The sequence below is a fragment of the Eurosta solidaginis genome, chromosome X, assembly GCF_040869045.1.
Source record: "Eurosta solidaginis isolate ZX-2024a chromosome X, ASM4086904v1, whole genome shotgun sequence".
NCBI lineage: Eukaryota > Metazoa > Arthropoda > Insecta > Diptera > Tephritidae > Eurosta > Eurosta solidaginis.
This window is the reverse complement of record NC_090324.1, coordinates 205,102,163-205,123,917: the sequence shown is the minus strand read 5'-3', so window position 1 is coordinate 205,123,917 and position 21,755 is coordinate 205,102,163. Positions and strand designations below refer to the sequence as shown.

Here is a 21,755-nt window from a genome sequence, read left to right as displayed (position 1 = left end):
CTGGCTGCAGTAACAACGTGAGAGTTTGCCGTGTCTTGCATTGTTGTTTTGGCGAGAACATCGAATCGTGTGACTGCTGCATTTTATGGGCCACGTTTTACAACTCGCTCCGGGATTCACTCCCAAGCACCGCAGAGGTGGGATAATATACAGGGCTAAATATTACCGAAGGACGAATTAATAAGTATGAAGCTTCCTAAACGTCATTCACCATTGAATCACCTACGGGTACACTGACTATCAGTAAAGTGATGTGCTTAAGACTAGAACCAGGCAGGATCACTCGGTCCTAATTTGTTTGAAGTTGAAGGTTTTATGATGAAAAACTACTTTACAATGTGTAATCAAACACTTTGGCAAGGGTTAACAAGAGTGTAACTGGTCCCAATGAAAAATATAGCCCCTAGCACGCTATCTTGCCCAATAGAGCCTAATCAATTTTCCCAACTCCCGAAACATTGGCAAAGTCATTATCCTCTCCTTCGATCGAACCACGTCCATCACGTTGCGACGGGCGGAAGAAATGCTTTTGGAAGATACTCGGAACGGCAAAAACCTGGAAAGGGTAAAAGAATTTAGATGTAGATTTTGATTATTATTTTAAAGAAAGTACTTTCATTTTGTATGGATAATATTCAAATTTCTCTAATTTTGTTATACAAAATTATTTTTATGAAAATTGTCACCAATTTGAATGAAAGAAAAGTGAACACAAAACAGAGTTTGAGAAAAAAGTGATGCCGTTGCATACTTTTGCAGGAAAATTAATTTTTATGGTTTTTGTAAAATTTTTCTTCTGAATAAAAAAGAAGTTTAGCAAAGAGGCAAATTGAGTTTCAGAGTGGGAGTTAAAGATGGCGGATTAGAAAGAGAAGCTGCCAACGTCAGACACTTTGTAATTGCATCATTCAATGAAATTACATTTGTACAGTCTGCTGCAAAATTTTAAGACCGCATACAGAAATTAATAAAAATTCATAAATTTGAAAATATTTCATTGCATACCTTATAAAATAATTATGTACAAGTCATTTGTTTTTTACTTTAGTAAATTAGTCACACAAACGTGTAAAGTATTGAGAAACACCTATAACTTGATATGGTATTCTTGTACTTGTATTCGTTTAAATTGGAATCGTGTATGTATGTCATATTCTATATTGCCAGTAATGTACATATCTACTAAATTTAAAAAAATTATGAAAACAAGAGCGGCTTTTTTTTGCAGGATAGTGGAAACAAAACGCTAGTTAGGTTAGGTTAGGTTAGGTTGCAAGGGCTGAGCTGGGCAATATGGTATCAGCTCACTACTTAGGCCACCAATGGGGCCATTGTATACCCTATACGGTCTCAAAGAGGATCCCTACCCTGCCTAAAGCGGGTCAAACCACTTCGTGGAAATTTTATATTTTCCTAGAGCCTTGACTTCATAGGTAGAGACCTCAGAAAGGTCATGTAGAAAAGGTTTACCAAGGATGGCCAGCCTATGCCTACTAAGCGCTGGACAATGACAGAGTAGGTGCTGGACACTCTCCTCCTCTTCTGTACATCTGCAGCTGCGACAATAGTCGAATGTCGTTGCCCCCATTCTAGCACCATGCGTGCCTATTAAACAATGACCTGTTAGAACCCTTATCAGGGACGATAGCACTGATTTGTTTAAAATCAGAAGCGTTCCTGTGCGACCCTTGTCATATGAGGGCCAGGTTAGCCTGGATGTCTCACACGATGATATGGCTGACCACAGTCCATTTGCAATTCTTGTAGTGCTTGTGTTCACACGAAGCCTGAAAGTGGCCATGGGTATTCCTACCGAATCATTTCCCGGAAGGATATGGTCGGTGGTGCCTCTTCTGGCCAGCTCGTCTGCTCTGCAGTTGCCTTCAATATCCCTGTGCCCAGGTACCCATATAAGGCTGATACTGAACCACCTCCGTACGAGACTCAAGGTTTACCAAGGCTTCAACGTCAGCCTTATTAACCTTAAGGCCTATATTCTTGAAGCCGTAGTTTACCCTGAAATCCTGCCTTTTCAGCGCTTCGACGCTTGCGCTGTCGAGCAGCAGGACTATCTGCATCGTGGCCCGTTCAGTCTTCTCCACGTTTACCACCTTCCAGTTCTGGGTCCGTAGACCCGGGTTGTACTCCTGGAGCAGGATGTCAGCTGGGTCCGTTGGCGTCACTGGAACCCAGGCTCTCGCCCTTGGTCGTGAGGGGATATCACGCACCTCCACTACCTTGAGGCGCACGCCCGAATACACCTCACCTATCAGCGAGACGGCGGCTTTATAAAGCTTCACCGACCTGGCGTCGTCACAGGAAATTAGTTTGATGTTGCCCTGGAACCACCCCGCAACGGTATAAGAAGGCGGTGGACCAGGGTTGTCTTTTTTGACCTTAACGACCACAGTAGCGAGCGCTGCCTCAATCCACTACACTGTTGTTTCGGGATCCTGCCATCTTCGCTGCTTTCGTCTATAACGCCAGTGATATGCCGATCCTTGGCTATTTCGGCGAAAGACCGCGTCCAGCCTCCCTGCGTCTTGCCGTAGGGTTGGATTCATCCTTAGACCGTTTGCGCTTCGAGGCTTCATTGCTCTCCACCCAGTCCAGACTGAAGTCCGGCAACATTTGTCTCGCCCAAGCCAGGTCACGCTGCGCCTTCGCCCAGCCCTCCGCAGAAACTTCCCCCTCCCTTATCGGCGACGAGGCATTCCTGTGCAGGACCCAGCCAGCGCCTGTCTTTATGACTGGGCTTTTTACTCCCTTGACCCTACAGCCGGCCACCCCCATATCCCTGGAACCCCCAGCAGCCAAACGGCCAGACGCTTGACGCTGAGTGGCAGCCATGCTGGTGGCTGCGGGATGGGCGGCAGCCGCCTCAAAGGCCTCTCGATCAGTGGCCCCTCCCCGGGAGGTACCGGTCTTCGGTATACCCGGGCTGGATTTCCTCTCAGGCCTACCCTGACTATATTGGCTCTTGGCCGCTGTCTGCCGCTCCAGCAGCGAACCTCTGAGGAGTTCTCTCAGCTAACTTAGTGCCTGGCTGAGCCGTGACCTTTGCGTAGCAAGCTCCTTTCGACTTCTTACTAGGAGAGCCGGTCTCCTTATTATTTTTAAAAATTTCTTTCTCCACACTAAAACATCCCAAGAGTAGCGGAGAAGAGGAAAGGTCCACCTGGACAGAGATCCGCGATGTCCGGGTAAGGCTTAATAGCATCGAAGGTCGGCCGGTATTCGATGCATTCCGTTAGCGACTGGGCTATTTATGGGCCCCCAGCCACGCCAATCCTCGGCACGGGTCGTATAACACCTTGATCCAGCCCATTAAGAAGGAAGGGAGGGAAAAAGGAAGAGAAAAAAGAAAGGAAGGTAAGGTTAAGGGGGGTGGGAAGAAAGGTCGCCGCTCGAATTAGCCGCCGAAGCGTTACCAGGTGCCACCACGAGGAGGCTCCGCCCCTACAAAACACATACGAGTCGACGATTTGGGGTGACGCCGATGAAAGGCACCCAAAACGCTAGTTAGATTGCATAGAAAGCAATAACACAAAGGAAGCCCGTTTAGTTGGTTAAGAGGTTTGAGATGAAATCGCCCAGTCGCAACAGTCAACCAAAAAATGTGCTCTATTGTGAACGAGCGAATGAAATGTACATACGAATTCCACACGCATTCCATGTATTTTGTTTTGGTAATTCTCCGGTTGAGTTTTTTAAAAACGTACTGCGCCAGAAGTAGAAATGTCAAAGCAGCTAAAATAAAGAACCAGTTAGCTGATCAACTTCCACCTCCTGTGTAACTCCGTGGTGAAACTGTTTAGCTAATAGAAGCTTTTTTTACAAGCTCGCTTGCAAGAAAAATCAACTGATATAACATTTCAAGGCAAGCTAGTACCGTTTTATGCGTGTATTGTGAACGTGTGATTAATTAATTTTCCATTGAACAAAAAAATGTATAGGTATACCTATTTTAAATCTATTCGTCGGCACTAGGCTCTTGCCGTCAATATAGAAAAAAGTACATACATATAACTTATCGTCGACGACACGACTAAAAATGCTGACTACACCTTTTATTCAAAACGACTTTTTGTTACTGATGGAATGGAAGACGATTTCTGCACTTGGTGGTAATGTCCAGAAAAACATAAAACTATTAAAACCGGTTACTTCCAACAAAGTAAGTGGCGTTTTAATTCAATTGAGTTTTTTTCGTTCCAAAAATATGATGAGAATGTTTCCTGAAGAAACATCATTACAATACATATCGTTATATTTTCAGTCGAATAATAAATAAAAATAAATAAATATAAAGCGCGATAACCCCGAAGGGATTTAAGGCCGCGCTTCTTTTCCAATTGCGTCGTCCTCCTTTTAATGTTTTCCTGCAAATTGGAGGGACGGTACCTACATATTTTATGCCGACTCCAAACGGCATCTGCAGGGCAGATAAGTTTTCACTGAGAAGCTTATCCTGGCAGAAATACACTCGGAGCGCTTGGCAAATCAATGCCGAAGGGCGACCCCGCTTAGAAAAACTTTCTTCTAATTGAAAAAACTTGTTTCTAAATTTTTGATGTTGCTTTGCCCAGACCGTGATCCCAGGATCTTTAGTTTAATTGGCTGAGTACACTACCGCCATATCACGGCGGCGTCCGAATATTAGAAACTTGAATCTTTTAACTTCTCGTATGTTTGAATCTTTTCCCAGATAAGGGCAAACGTGTTCTGATGTGTCCATTTAAATATTTCATAATCCTGCCTTCGCGAAAGGTTGCAAAGCTAGATGTTTATTTGGAAGGATTATTAGTTTCAATATTTTACAATTCTCCTACGTAACGCTTTCTATAGCAGAGAGATGATTCATTTTTGAAAAAAGGAAGAAATAATCTTACTTAACTGCAGTTAAATAATGAGTATTAAAAAAAATTAACAAAACAGACCAAACAAAAATTTCTGTTCCTGTTCTCACTGTTGAACACATCACTGTAGCATTCAAACCCTGACATGAAATATTTGCAAAATGTCGAAAATGTATTAGGCGCACAAAATTTCTATGTAGCTAATTATATAAAAATCAAATTCAAGTTTCTGACACAATTTCTGTAATTTTGCGTGGACTTGAACTGAAAAGGGTGGCATGTGGGACAATCGCCTGTCATCGACTCAACTTATGCCTTGCATTGAATAATGGCATCTACCAAATCAGTTCGATTTCTTTGAACATTTTTAGTTTTTTGCTATGATTGGCTTTGCCGAGAGCGTTAGCTATATTTGCGAAGCATTGCAGGAAATGATGCTGATTCGGCAATGCACTGAGTTTAGTTTTGGGATCCATTCGAAATGCAGGTAAGCATGCAGGCCAATTCGAAAGAAAATTAAGAGTAGCACACCGCAAATTGGACGAGAAGCTCTGTTCAAACTTTTTTTTACGGGATTTGTCACAGATGGTCGAACGTCAAAAGCCGACGATTGTTTAGCGCTGCAAAAAATCATTCTCCCTGAAAGGGTCTTCTTCTCTTATGATTAATACAATAGGCTCATAAAAAATCAAACCTCTGTTTTAAAAAAATCATTAAAATCAAAATATTTTGACACATGCCCGATCTTCAGGAACGACATTATTGTAGTGCAATAATAAAGGTTAAGTCATTTACATAATCGCACTTTTTCAGCAGCTCTATTTTCCGGTATTAACGTGAATGACAAAAGTAATAAATTTTGATTAGCTCGTTTATCGTACTAAGTTGGGGAATACAAAGTTAAGTTTATCTTTTTATTTAAAACATTCTGCCAGTGGCTTATACCGAGTATTTTATTCCTAAAAGTATGGTAAAATCTACTCCCATCGTAGTACAATTCAACGTATGATAAACAAACCCCTGAAATATGCATGCTGGCCTTGCCATAATAAAGGAAAGCTGGTGATAACACCTGAATATTCGTTTCATCACGAAACCTGTTTTTACGTTTCTTCCATGTTGCTCTTCCAACTAGGGTGGAATATGACGGCCAAAGTCTAGGAAAAAGGATCGGCTTTCTCTAAAATTTGTTGAAAATTACCCATTATCGAAAGGATATTCATACAAGAAAGCTAGCCATTAAATTTCCGATTAGGAGTTAAGAACAAAAATGAAGACAATTTAGGAATATGTTAACTTCATCTTAATCCTTGTTCGGAGAAAGTTGTCATAGAAGCTTAACGACTGAAAACACACACGCATCTATACCTCAACACGCCCTGATATCAATAACTAAAATCTTTGTATGATTTAATCGGGGATTGACGTATTGCTTTTTTTAAATGTATGACAACATTTATTTGAAGCAATTTTTAATTTTATAATTTATTTAATAATTTGGGAAAAATTTAAACAACGTGACATCAGGACGGACAAGGCGACAGCTGTTTCGATTATACCTTGTAAATCTCTTCAAAGCCTTTTCTCCCGGGAGTGGGAGTCGAACCCGCACTCCTACGATAGTTGAAATGGTTACAAACGCATTCAGCTGCGTCATGCATTCATGCAATCATGTGTTAAAGCTATGCTTGTTGGTACGGCGGTTTTCAAAGAAACTTTGGTATTGTTGCTGTGTTTGTTCTATTTATAGAACTACAACAAATTAACCAATTTTGTCTGTTTGTATGATTTAATCGGGGATTGCCGTATTGCTTTTTTTTAAATGTATGAAAACATTTATTTGAAGCAATTTTTAATTTTATAATTTATTTAATAATTTGGGAAAAATTTAAACAACGTGACATCAGGACGGACATCGATTATACCTTGTAAATCTCTTCAAAGCCTTTTCTCCCGGGAGTGGGAGGCGAACCCGCACTCCTACGATAGTTGAAATGGTTACAAACGCATTCAGCTACGTCATGACTTAGTTGTATTTGTATTCTATTAAATTTTTTTCCTAACACAACAATTTGACAAAATTATTTTATAGTGCTAGTCAGAACAGTGATAGAACAAAGGCGAAAAATCAAAAAATGTTTCAATAACTTAGATAAACAATAGATAATTTGTAAAATAAGACTTAATGGTTACAATAAATTTTAAAGAGCTTAGCCTAGGGACACAGAACAGAAATAAGAATAAAGGGGACATTGCAAGGGTAGGTAGTACAGTAATAATATTAGGTTCTATCCTTTGAGGAAATAGGAGGTGGCAAGAAAAACGGATAGAAGATCAGTAAGGAGAGTCAGTTGAAGAAGGAGAGGTGAGTCATTTAGAGAACAAGATTAATTCTTTTTTGAAATGCAGTGCATTACTTATTTGTCTTATTCTGGCTGGAAGGGAGTTCCAAAGACGGATCGAAGTAACGAAGAATTGGAGTTCAGAAATTAACATAGGGTGTTTAACATGTGCAAGAACCATTGTCCTCGTAGAATGAAGAAATTGAAGCCTTCGATATAGGTAATAAGGCTCCTTCGTGTAGATTATCTTATGAAAGGTAATAAGTGTTCTAAACTTTAAAAGGTTGTAAAAAGAAATGTCTAGCAACTTTGCAGAATAACAGGAAACGTGATCAAGTCCATTCAGCCCGTAAACGTATCTAGCAATGTTATTGTAGGCAACATTAAGCTTCTTTTTACTCACAGCGTCACAGTTAGAAAAAATCTCACAGCCGTAGATGAGCGTAGGTATTAAGTACGCTTTGGATAAAAGTAGTCGAATATGTAGCGGAGTGAAATACTGTGTCAACCACAGTGTACGGAGCATACCGTACACTTTTCCTACGGTTCTAAAGATATGGTCTCTCCAGGACAATGTTTTGTTAAAAACTATGCCAAGATTTCTTGCCGTGTCAACATATTCTATAACAGAATTTTCAAACATAATATTGTTTAAGCCATTTGTAGCTAGCGGCTTTCTACGGATAACAATGCACTTCGACTTTCTAGGATTTAGACATAAACCATTCCTCGAATCCATCCCCCTTCCCCTTCTTCAAAGACTTTCGGTTGGATATTCCCACCGAACTCATCTCGTCACCATAAGAGCATAATCTATCCACTCCTCTACTCCTACGCCGGGACTCACCGTGGGAGGCTCCCACTACGGATTCCAAACCACCCTATTCACTTAGTATTCAACAGCAGAATCCGCGGGCTCGGCACGTGAGCTGAAAATTTCCAAATCAACCTATGTAATCCAGCCTCAACGTGTGAGGCTCCCACCGGGGATTCCAACCACTCTGGGCACTCAGTGCCAACCCCGGAATCCTCGGGCTCATCACGTGAACGAACACCTAGCACTCTATACTCCTACATATGGGCCCATCGTGTGAGGCTCCCACTGGAGATTCCAATCCCCCTAAGGCACACGACACTTTCTATGCTCACAGAGTATATTAAATTTGATTGCATAACGGTTGGTTGTACAGGTATAAAGGAATCGAGATAGATATAGACTTCCATATATCAAAATCATCAGGATCGAAAAAAGAATTTGATCCGTCCGTCCGTTAACACGATAACTTGAGTAAATTTTGAGGTATCTTGATGAAATTTGGTATGTAGGTCCCAGAGTACTCATCTCAGATCGCTATTTAAAATGAACGATATTTTAGCTGCAATATCTGCTCAAACATCGACAGTGGCTTCTCAACTGGAATCGCAAAAGACAGATATAACATCTCAACTGTCATCACAGATGGAATCCCAAGAGACACGAATAACATCGAAGATGGAAGAACAGAAGACGTATTTGATATCCCAACTGGAATCGCAGGAAACTCGTATAACATCACATTGAAAGAGCGGTTGTGCACTGCCCCAATGTTGGCATACCCGATTCCAGGAGAAACGTTTATTCTAGATACAGATGCGGGCGGATATGCTATAGGAGTCGTTTTATCACAACTGGTCGATGGACAAGAGAAGGTAGTTGCATATTACAGCCGTTCAATTGGAAAACCAGAGAGGAACTATTGCGTTACACGGAGAGAGCTTTTGGCATTGGTAGAGTGCATTAAACATTTTCACAAATACCTCTACGGCCAGCGATTCCGTGTCAGGACAGATCACGCAGCGTTGAAATGGCTTCTGCTTAATCCGGACGGACAATTGGCACGGTGGATCGAGCGACTACAAAGCTATGACTTTTCCATTGAGCATCGAAAAGGTAGTACCCATGGAAATGCTGATGTAATGTCACGAAGACCATGTAGTCTGGAATGCAGGCACTGCTCAAAGGCCAAGGCTAAAGAAGACATTATAGATGTCCGGCTAATGACTATAACGTGTACGGATGAATGGGACATGGCACAACTAAGAAAGTGTCAGCTAAGAGATACAGATCTGTCACATGTTATGCAAGGGCTCGAACGAAACGAAAGACCAAGCAGAGAGGAGATGTCAGCAGAGAGTCCCATTGCGAAGTCATATTGGGCACAGTGGAACAGTTTAGAATTGATATCCGGTTGCTTGCATCGAGTATGGGAGAGTGAGGATGGCCAATGCAAGAAGAAACTGATAGTTGTTCCCAGGAAGAGGATTCCTGACGTGCTCAGCGAGCTGCACAATGGTCCAAGTGGAGGTCATTTGGAATCACGAAGACACTCGAGAAAATTAAGCAGAGATTCTATTGGGTTGGTTGCCGTCAAAACCCGAAGTCATGGCCAGATGAAGCAGTATATTTCAGGTGCACCATTTGAAAGGATCGCCTTGGATGTCGCAGGTCCATTTCCTACTAGCAACCGCGGAAACAAATACGTACTACAACTGCATTGCATCCTCAGTCCGATGGTATGGTGGCACGCTTCAATAGAACATTGGAGGAGCATTTAAGGAAAGTAGTAGACAAGTACCATAAGGACTGGGATACACACATATCATTATTCTTGATGGCCTACCGATCGGCAGTACATGACACAACGGGCCAAACTCCCGCAAAGGTAATTTTTGGCAATGACCTTCGACTGCCAGCTGATTTGAAGTATGGGATAGATGCCGATGCGGAGAGGAATGTCAAGAAATCCACTGGTGTCTTGGAAGAAGAGCTGAGAGAGATACACGATCTGGTAAGGCAACGAGCAAAGATTATGAGTGACAAGATGAAAGCGAGGTACGATAAAGCAATTAATTGGGAAGGGTTTCGGGAAGGAGATTTGGTGCTGCTATACAACCCACAACAAAAAAAAGGTTTGTCCCCGAAATTGCAGTGTAACTAGGAAGGCCCATACAAAGTTGTAAAACGGATCAACGATGTAGTGTACCGCATACAAACCATTGGCAAATCACGAAACAAAATGAAAGTGGTTCATTTGGAGAGGCTAGCAGCGATTAAATCGAGAGATTTGTCTTATCGGGACGAGCCCTCCACAGTGTTACGAATATTAGCAAAACTAAGGAGTCTCTAAGCCGATGCTAAGCAGTGACGTGAATGCACATCAATAATTCAATCATTACGTATCTACATACACGAAACAATAACTGCGTCTACATATATGTACCATGTACGTATACGAGCAGCGGAGAGTCAAAGCACTAACACATGCATATATCTGAGATACTCCTATAAGTATGCAATGAGAAAAACTATAAAATTGTGCAATTGTAGTTACAGCTGAGAAGTTTGAGAGCTGCTGGACTAGTAGATTCTGGAAGCGCCTAGAAGATGTATAAAATCGTGCAATTTTAGGTATAGCTGAGAAAGCATGAGAGCTCATGGACAATGCTAGTAGATTCTAGAAGATGCGAACGAGGCAACCAGAGAGTATAAAAGGCCGCAGATGTAGAGGCGCTGGAATTCTGGAATGAGAGCTCATGGACAATGCTAGTAGATTCTAGAAGATGCGAACGAGGCAACCAGAGAGTATAAAAGGCCGCAGATGTAGAGGCGCTGGAATTTATGAGTTGTCAAGCAGTGACCGATACCAAGATCGAGTGGGCAGTGAAGACGTTTTCTAAGTTTAAATCGCCGGGCCCAAATGGTATATTCCCGGCCATGCTACAAGTCTCAAGTAGGGCGGTCGTGGAATGGCTTCAAATAATATTCGATGGGTGCATAAGACTGAATCATGTACCGCACTCTTGGAGAACTGCTCGTGTAGCTTTTCTACCAAAGGCGGGGAAGATCGGTCACGTGTATCCCAAAGACTATAGACCCATTAGGTTAACATCATTTCTGCTCAAAACCTTTGAGAGGCTGATAGATGTGTACATAAATTCCAACGTGGATGAAAAGCTGCTCTCCACAACACAGCATGCGTACACCAAAGGCAAGTCGGTAGACACCGCATTGCATAGGGTGGTAATAAGCATAGAGAAATCCCTGGAATATAAGGAGTATGCTCTAGGAGTCTTCTTGGACATTGCCGGGGCTTTCAATAATGTTGCAAAATGGGCGATTATGGATGGTCTTAATTACATTAAAGTACATCCTGCCTTAATCAGATGGATCGGCTGCATGTTAAATTGCAGGAAGATTACATCACAATGGGGATTGTACGAGGCCACGAAATCAGTGGACAGGGGCACGCCGCAGGGAGGGGTGCTATCACCTCTGCTGTGGACACTGGTCATCAACCAACTGCTCAGGCAATTCGATGAGGGACCCGTAAAACTTACGGCTTACGCAGATGACGTGGCAATTGTCATAAGTGGAAAATGCCTTCCAACGATTAGTTCTTTGATGGATCGGGCGCTTCGGGATATTCATACCTGGGCATCTAATGTCGGGCTGAAAGTCAATGCGGAGAAGACGGATATGGTCTTGTTTACAAAGAGGTACAAGGTCCCAAATTGGACCAGGCCTAAGTTAGGAGCGGTGACCTTACAGGAGAAACCTTGCACAAAATATCTAGGAATCATCCTAGACAGTAAGCTGTCATGGAAGCTCAACGTGGAGGAGAGGGTCAAGAAGGCCTCAACGGCACTCTATGCATGTAAAAGAATGCTGGGGTGTACGTGGGGCCTATCGCCCTCTCTTTCTCATTGGGTTTTTACAGCGATTGTAAGCCCTATTCTATACTATGGAGTTCTTGTTTGGTGGAAAGCCACAAAAAAAAACAACATACCTCAAAAAATTAGAGGGGGTATGCAGACTATCGATGTTTTGCATTACGGGAGCCCTGAAAACAACACCGACGGCTGCACTGTATGCCATTCTGCACATTCCACCTGTAGACCTGGTAGCAAAGAACAAAGCGTTAACGACCGCAACCAGGCTCGATGCTTCGGGGCAGCTTGAGCGCCGACCATATGGCCATAGTAGTATAGCGTCCTCAGTCACAAGACGAACAGACTACATGATTCCCTACCTGCACTTTGAGGGAGATCTTAAGGCCACAATAGAGGTGGACGGTTGGCGCAAGGGTGCGCAAATGGCGGACGAGGCGATACATGTGTACACCGATGGTTCCAAAATAGTGGAAGGAGTAGGGTCTGCGGTATACTGCGCTGATCCGGAATTAAGCAGATCCTACAGGCTGCCGGATTACTGTAGCGTTTTCCAAGCGGAAATATTAGCCGTAACCAAAGCAGTAGAAACCCTGGAAGAGAATAGCTTAAGCTGCAACCGTGTTAACTTTTATATTGACAGTCAAGCAGCAATTAAGGCAATAATCTCGCATAGCACAGCATCTAAATGCGTGTTAGAGTGTAAGTAGTCTCTGGAGAGAATCGGGACAGGGAGAAGCATACATCTATATTGGGTCCCAGGGCATATGGGAATAGATGGGAATGAAAAAGCGGACGAATTAGCTAAAAAGGGCGCATCCCTTGAAGCTTGCTCCGTAGACGTCCCAATTAGATTGGGCGAGATTAAGCGAAGGCGAGAGGTGCACATGATCGACCAAGCAGAAAAGGCGTGGGTTCAAGCGCGGGGCTGTAAAGTGTCGAAGATTATGTGTAGGTCTTACAACCTTAGACTAACACAGTTGCTTCTATCATTAAAAAGAGAGGACTGTAGACTCATGACGGGTATTCTGACTGGACACTGCTTTCTGGCGTCACATGCCTTTAAATTAGGCTTGGTCAGTGATAGCAGGTGTAGGAAGTGCGGGTTGGAGGAGGAAACGATCGAGCACGTTCTGTGCTCGTGCCCTGCACTTGCCAGGCTAAGACTCCAGCTATTAGGAGTGATACAGCTGTCAGATCTAGAAGCAGCAAGTGGCTTAAGTCCTAGGAAGCTTCTAGTATTTGCCAAGAGGACGGAGTTATTTTATAACATAGGTCCTGGTTTTTGATAGGGTTTTTCAGTTTGGTCGTTAAAACAAACTTCTGGTAACACTACGGACTCAATCAGTCTATGTGAGGTCCTCATGGACCGGCCAGTTCAACCTACCTACCTGTCAGGCAGTTACAACTAAGACGATATCTAGCGAGCAATAGCAGTATTAATTTGAAAGTCAGTTTCGTTTAAGCTATCAGTTTGGTTATTAAGCGATTCGTTGCACAGTTTGAGTGTTATTGTGAAGTATTTTAATAAAGGCCACTTTTCCGTTATTCAATATTGGAGTTATTTATTCAACAGTTTAGCGATACGAACCTAGCAAAAGGGCAAATAAGAGGATTTGCAGCAAATTCGTTACAATACCTTTAATTTGATATCGTACAAACAAATTCTAGGGTCACTCCTGGTCCACCTTAATGGCGATATCTCGAAACGGCGTCCACCTATGGAACTAAAGATCACTCCCTTTTAAAATACTCATTAGCTCCTTTGTTTTTGATACCCATATTGTACAAACAAATTCTAGGGTCACCCCTGGTCCACCTTTATGGAGATATCTCGAAACGGCGTCCACATATGGAACTAAGGATTACTACCTTTTAAAATACTCATTAACACCTTTCATTCTAGAGTCAACCCTGATCCACCTTTATGGCGATATCCCTAAATGGCGTCCACCTATAGAACTATGGCCCACTCCCTAATAAAATACTCTTTAATGCCTTTCATTTGATACATATGTCATACAAACACATTCCAGGGTTTCCCGCGGTTCATTTTCCTACATGGTTATTTTCCCTTATGTTGTCACCATAGCTCTCATCTGAGTATGTAATGTTCGGTTACACCCGAACTTAACCTTCCTTTCTTGTTAACTTTAAAAAATTCACAATGTGCCACAGCGGAATCCCCGTGCTCGCCACGTGAGTAAACGCAATACCCTAAACTTATGCTCACGAGGTGACGGAGACGGGGGAAAGCCTAACAGAAAGACGGAAGAGTTCCGTCGAGCAAAAGGATGCCTAAAACCCCAGCGCTCGTTCACCGAAATCAGGCCAAGCAATAACCTAACGCAGATTCGATATCTGCCACAGAACCGAAAGGCATTCGGCTCATTAGATTTAAAATTTTCAAAAACCAACACACAATTCACCCGCTCTCCCAGAGCGAGGACAGCAAATCAACCCAAATTCACTCGCTCACCCCGAGCGAGGATGACAGAACACCTACACACTCGGCCAAAGGCGCGAGGCCAACAAAATGTATCAGGATTCATCCCATCACCCAAAAACTTGAAATAACTATTAAAAAATGCTTAAAATGGAAGGCAACCGTTTCCTTCTTAATTATAAATACAATCAAAATAAAAATTCGTGCGCATGGTTGCACCTAAACAAATACGTGCCTCTTTTCGAAAAGGAGGTATCTTCTTTTCCAGCAAATGCGGGGAAAATGAAATTTTGAGTTTTTTTCGTGGTGTTCTATTTTTCGTATAATTTCTTTCTTTTCATTTGCTACATTGAAGGCGAAAGCACCAAGCAAAACCGATTTTTCACTCGATTAGGCATTCAATAAAGCAATAATGAGATAGTTAGGAATTTGTATTTTGTATCGAAGATTGAGTTCAATAGGGCTTTAATGTAGAAAACTTGGATAATTATTTCACTAAGCCTCTGTGTGAAATTGGCATTAAACTTATTATTCAATCAACAAAAATAGCCAGTAAAGGGTCAGAAAGCTGAATTGAAAATGATTCAAAACTTTCGATCGCCTGAAGTACCCACATTAGATTCAAATATGATCCCACCATGTGATCGGAAACCTACATATGAGCCGTTTATTTTGAAAGTGGCATAAGTCATTATGTCGTTTAAGTTCAGTGATAATTTGTTTGTATCTCTCCTCGCCTCCAGTTTGTTAGAGTCCAATATCCAAAAGATGCAATTCTTATTATTATTTTATAATTGTAGAACCATCTATATATGCATTCATTCAAAAATAACAATGCATTTAAGACCATGAGTTGGAAATGACTTATGCCACTTTCAAAATAAACGGCTCATATATTCAATTTTTTGAACATTACAAATTTCATATCTGGCTATCCCTGTTGTTAATTTGTATGATAACTCATTATTCGGTCAGAAAGAGTAATCAAATTGTATTGATATGTAGGGAAATTCTAAATTTAATCAGCTAAATGCTGAGTGGGCAATATCTGTTAAATCGGTAAATCAAAAACAACTACCACCTTAACGCATTGACTGCACCAGTGTGTTGGCCATAGCACGTCAACTCATAAAAAATTAAATGAAAAGTGGTGCTTGCGCTATTGGTACAATCACATTCTTTAGAGTATTAATATTTTTGCCCTTTAGGAATAACATCATTTCTTGTGCATATCGCGATGCATCTAACACATGCCCAGTTTGACGCGCCTGAGTTATTTTAATAGTAGCACTCGCAGTATTGGCAGATTAGTGCTCATTTTTCCTGCATTTCGTTGTGACATAATGACTCGTTGTGACATAATTACCAGCGAAACGATGCTTGTGCGGGCTACTTGCCAAAAGCGATTGCACCCCACCATGAAATATCACAGGTAACATGTAAATATTCCAGAAGACGTTCTACCATACCCACTAGAGACCAGTCAACAAGGACATTTATTTATAATTTTCTATATATAATTTTCTTATATATATTATCCACGGAAAGCCTGCCGGTAATAAAAAAAAAAAAAAATTCTGTATTACATAATAATTTACAACAACAATAAAGAACAACATAGCCGAACCATGAAGAACTACTACAACCACATAAAATATAAATATGGTGAACATACGAACATATGAATCTGAAGCATTTTAGTAAACAGAAAATTAAGCTTTCGAAACAAACAGAAACTCTTAAATTTTTGTTAGAATGCAAAAGGTACGTGCTTATTCCCAAACATCTATCCAACACATTAAAAAGTACAATAGTCGACACAACGTCAGGTAAAATAACACAACAAATAGAAAAAACCAAACACAATTTCTTCTTAAAAATACTTAACATTGAGATAAAACAAACAAATATGAACATAAAAACCACCAAAGATACAATATACCACACTCTACAACAAATACGTAAAGCTCTTAGTGAGGAAGAATTTAATGCAGTTATAGTCAAGCAAAACTGACTCAGCAAAAAGATAGGAGAACAGAAAGCAGCGACGCTATCCTCTAAGATTAACCAACTTAAGCACGAGCAAATGCGAAAACTGGTAATCAACATTAACATCGAATGGTTTGCCAACACTACAAACATAGATTTTCCCGAAGATGTGAAGGGTTGTTGTCTTTAGGTAAAAAATTTACAGTCCCTACAACAAACAATAATTTCTGAACTATACACACTATAGCAGAAATGGAACAAGTGTTTGAAATATTAGAAACTGAGAATGAAAAAGAAATAGCAAGAAACAGATTGTGCAGCAGGATTCTTCAATTTAGGCGCAACATTAAACATAACTCCGTAGAGAAATTTGTACTAGAGACTTACAAAAAAACAAAAGCTTTTCTAAAACTTCACAAAGATGACATAATCGTAACAGACGCGGACAAGGGGAACAAAACAGTCGTTCTATATAAAGCGGACTACTACACGAAAATTGAAAAACTACTACTAGGCTTTATAGGTAAAGCAATAAGAGCCGACCCAACATCCACTCTTCAAAGGAAAAACAACAATATAATACTCGAACTATTCAAAGGAAAGCACATTAGCGTAAAAGATAAACAACAATTAACTAGCACAGCAGCTACAGCGCCTCTTTTATATGGACTGCCAAAAATCCATAAGCCAGAATGTCCCTTACGTCCGATTGTCTCGTCTATCAATGTTCCATGTTATCACTTGTCCAAATACATAGGAACAATTCTTAAGTCGTTGATTTCCAGCGAATACAACATTAAAAACTCGTTTGAGTTAAAAGAAAGACTGCAAAATTTAACTATACGTGATGATGAATTGTTAGTGTAGTTTGATGTTGTCTCGTTATTCACTAATATACCAACAAATATGGCCACCAAAATAATAATGCAAAAATGGGATGAAATAAAGGAAAATACGACTATACCTAAGAGCAAGTTTCACAATATTTTAGAGTTCTGTTTAAAAGACAACAATTACTTCGTGCACAACAACAACATATATACACAAACATATGGAATGCCTATGGGCAACCCCCTCTCCCCAAACATTGCCGATATAATAATGGATGACGCGCTTTCACACACTTTTATTGAATTACAAAAACAACACAACATACAAATAAAGTTCCTAGTCAAATATGTAGATGATATTTTCGCCATCATCCCAAGAAAATACAAAAATACAATATTAGATGTTTTAAATAAATACCATAATCGACTAAAATTTACGATCGAAAAAGAAGGAAACAACAACATCCCCTTTCTAGACACACGTATACACAGGCTCAATAATAAACTAATATTGGATTGGTATTCGAAACCAATCTCTTCTGGGCGCCTCATAAATTATATCTTCACAGACTTTCAAATACAAAATAAATACGGCGAAGAACTTTATAAACAAAATATTATCTATCAGCCATCAAAGTTTTCATGACGCAAATATTAGGAAAATTAAATTGACGCTTAAAAAGAATAATTACCCGGACCACATCATAACAAATTTAATAAATCAGAAACAAATGGAAATAGAAAATATAACCCAAAAACACGGTCTTCAGATACAAATAACCAGACAAAGCGATACTTCAGTGTTACTTACATTCCTAGGCTCACAGAAAATTTCACACATGACTTGACAAAAACATCAAACACAAACACTACACTAGCATACAGGTCAAACTGCACTTTGGCAACGTGCTTTACAAAAACAAAAACACCCATAGATCTCCAACAACGTAGCAATGTAGTTTACGAAATTCAATGTAAGGGGAAAGAAGAAGATAGCTGCAATAAGGTCTACATTGGGACGACAAAGCGGGCGCTCGGCACGCGGGTAGCTAAGCACGAATCCGATATACGTAAACAAAAACAAAGCACAGCTTTGGCACAGCCTGCAATAGAAAATAAACACACAGCTGATTTTGAAAACATAAAAATAATAGACACCGAAAGGAGAGAAAAAGCGCGTTACACCTTAGAAAGCCTAAGAATTTAGGAAAAAAGAGGAAACACAATAAAAAAAAAAGAAGATACAGATAATATCGCCGCCGCGTACCTATTATATTTGTAATTTAGTTTTTAGTATGACAAGTTTACCGCATGTAGGTGGTATCGAATTTTTCCACTCTATTAACTTTCTACAATTTTTTAATTTTCAAATGTTTTTAAATGTTTAAATGTTTTAATGAAAATTTTGTTTTTCGTTAATTTCCATTTTTGTAAGTAAGAAAATACTTTTTGTGCAAACAATATTTATTTGCAATATTTTAAATTTTAATTCTATATGTATCTGATTGTGTTCTTTGTTGTTTTTTGTTTTATTAAATAAATACAGTGTCACGCTCCTGAAGATACTAAGGAAAATTGGCGAAACGTCGAGCTGAAAGGTGGAATAATCATTGTTTTATTTGCACCCAACACAATAGATCTGCATAGCTTAAAATATACATAAATAAGGAAATTTATTGTTGAAGGATACAGCAACATAATCGCTATAGTATCTTGCCACAGAGATTTACCAAGTTTGCTGTTTTGTATATCAAAAGGTATCATGTTCTTAATTAATTTTGTTAGTATAGAAAAATGTCCCTGTATACGGCATATGTCTCGGACTAACAACTTCTTCGAAACGACCTGTTAGGGGGTTATATGTGTATGGACTTTCCAGGTACCAGATGTCGTGAGTTGTAACAATGAGGCCGTCGCCTCAAGACTCAGGGCTTGTGCAGTGATGTGCCAAAATCCACCAATATCCAAAAATTTAGGCGGAGTGAAGCACTTCTACAACAACAACAATCAAAAAATCTAATTAAAAAAAAAATGTTCTCATATGTTGGTAAAGCTAAATAACTAATTTCGCGTAACACCGCAATAGAAATAAAATTATGTAGTTATAATCCCTGTAAATTCTTTATTCATCATTTCTAAAACATTTTCTTGCAGCATAAACACCATTCACTAAATTATTAGCAAGTACTATATCACCCCAAATATGAGGTAGGTTTCGTAATATCCGAACACCTAGTTTAGGTCGCCAAAAAGTAGCTGTGTATCGCGTATGAAAATTATGTTTTGCTTGGATTGAAGTAGACGACTGTCGTTTATAGCAAAAGATATTTTTTTTAATCCAATACCTGTGCCAACATGAAGCAACCGTAACGATGGAAACACTCTAATATAGATGGATCAATAATAATCTAAATGAGTAAACACACCACATGCATATATATTAGGCCGGGTCGATTTGTGGGGAGGCAAAAAAAATCGCCCATTGCTCTGTGATAGAGTTGGGTCGTTTCGTTCTGAACTTGTTCAATGGACCGGGTCTCTCAACTGAACAAGTGAACTAGATCTTCGATTTCGGTTCTTTTTGTTCTTTTAGTTCATTTGTTCGTTTTATCTAATGTTATTCTTTCTCTCTTCTCGTTCGCGAACATTGTAAATTCACACCATGGTTCAACTATATACATAATTGAACCATGCATAAAACTTGTTTTTGTATGTGTAAGTAAAATGTTGCCAATGTGTTGGTTTCATTTTGAGTTTGCCATCTCCTTTTGACAATCCCTTCGACCATGCAATGACATAAATAAAATCAGCTGATGAGATGAGCCAACCTGTACATAATTGAACCATGATTCACACATACATACGCAGAAATTCTGAGCACGAAGTTAATTATACATATATATTAACTTATTTATTCATTACTCATTTAAATGTACCTACACAAAGCATTGCTGCATACACACCACCATCTATACTTGTTGGCTTTTATCGCGGGTGCGAGCAGAAGTGATCAGATTTGCTTGAAAAAAAAAAAGAACAGTTGAACAAAAAGAACAACTTGTTCGGTCATCAGAAAAAGAACTAAAGATTCGAATATCTGAAATGAACGAAAAAGCACAACTCTACTCTGTGAAAATTATATTCTAGGGATCAAAATAAGAAACTTTGCCGAAGGAACCATACCTCTAAAACGAATTCTGATGTCCCCCAATTTGGGTCGAACTTTTGGGTAGGGGCAAATTTTCAAAAATCCCACTTTGACCCATTTAGCCATCGCCGGTTTTGCACTTTACATGAAAAAATCAGCCAAATGGCTATGTTTTTTCTTTATTTTTATTTATTTATTTATAATAATATTTATTATTTATTTAAAATAATATCTATTTTTTCTCTTAAGAAATTTATTTAGTCAGAACATATGTAAATGAAAAAATTAATTTAAGTGAGTTATAGAAAAGAAACTAAAAAAAATATTGTTTGAAGTCTTTTTTACTTTCAAGTCTGGGCAATTTCGCACGGCTCATTAATGTAGTCGCCATAACAGCCTCTACATTTTCCGGTATAACCCGTTTGGAAACGCTATCTAGCAACTGAACATGTCGTTCCGTTCCTGGTATGTGTGATGGAATTTTTGGATCATTAAACGGTGGATCATCTTGATTTAAATATTCCCTCAATGTATCGTACGGAATGCTTCGCGTGAATGGTGGTTCAAATACGATATTTATATCATTCAAATTGATCATTTCCGTATAACTTGTGCAATTAAAGTTTATATCTGGTTTTTTATAAACTCTAAGTTCCATTGGCTCGTCAACATCGGTTCGATAGCGTAGAAATTTCTCGATGGCACAGTCGCGCTTTTCTTTGCTATCATCAAACAACATTGATAACAAGATATTTTCCGAATGCGCATAATATGAATTATCTTTAATTACTCGATTGACAATTTTGCGTAAACGAGGTTCTAAAAATCGTGACCAACCAATGAACTTGAAAAATAATGCACTGCCGTACGCGACAGAGCTGTAATACTTGATATTGAAGTACATTGGCATATAACATTTAATTATAAATTCAACCAGAATTCTTAAATTTGCATCTGGATTTTCCGTTGTCACATATAATCGCAATAATCTAGCGGCCTTGGTGAGCCACCGAGAATGTACAATTTTCCCTGGTTTGATGTTAGCCAGATCCACCGGAACCACGCCGCTAGAAATTGCTTGGGCCATGTCGTATAAGTACTTCGGATCGGTGGAAAATTCAATTTTATCTGGAGCAGGGGGCATATTTTGCAACTCAATTTTCTGGAAGCCGTCCGTCCACCACCTGAAAATATATAATAATAAAATAATAAAAATGGTGGACAATTATAATAAATGAGTGATAGCAATAACTTACCGGAAAAGTTTCCCAAGTTTTGATTTGACGTCTCAGTTTTCCGGTTGCCGATATTGGTCCAGTGCTGGTTGATTTATCCAAAGCTTCAAACAAATGCCGAAACGGAAGTTCGTTGAAGTGTAGAAGGCAAACGAACCAATGCAATGGTCTTTTTAACAGCAAATCGAATCGTCGTATA

The 21,755-nt window shown here is 39.8% G+C and overlaps 1 protein-coding gene across 1 annotated transcript in view; it reads left to right on the top strand.

Moving 5' to 3' along the window:
- Positions 1 to 21,755, top strand: part of Gat (GABA transporter) — a 1,840,468-nt gene that overhangs the window by 940,267 nt on the left and 878,446 nt on the right. The gene's annotated exons all lie outside the window — the stretch shown is intronic.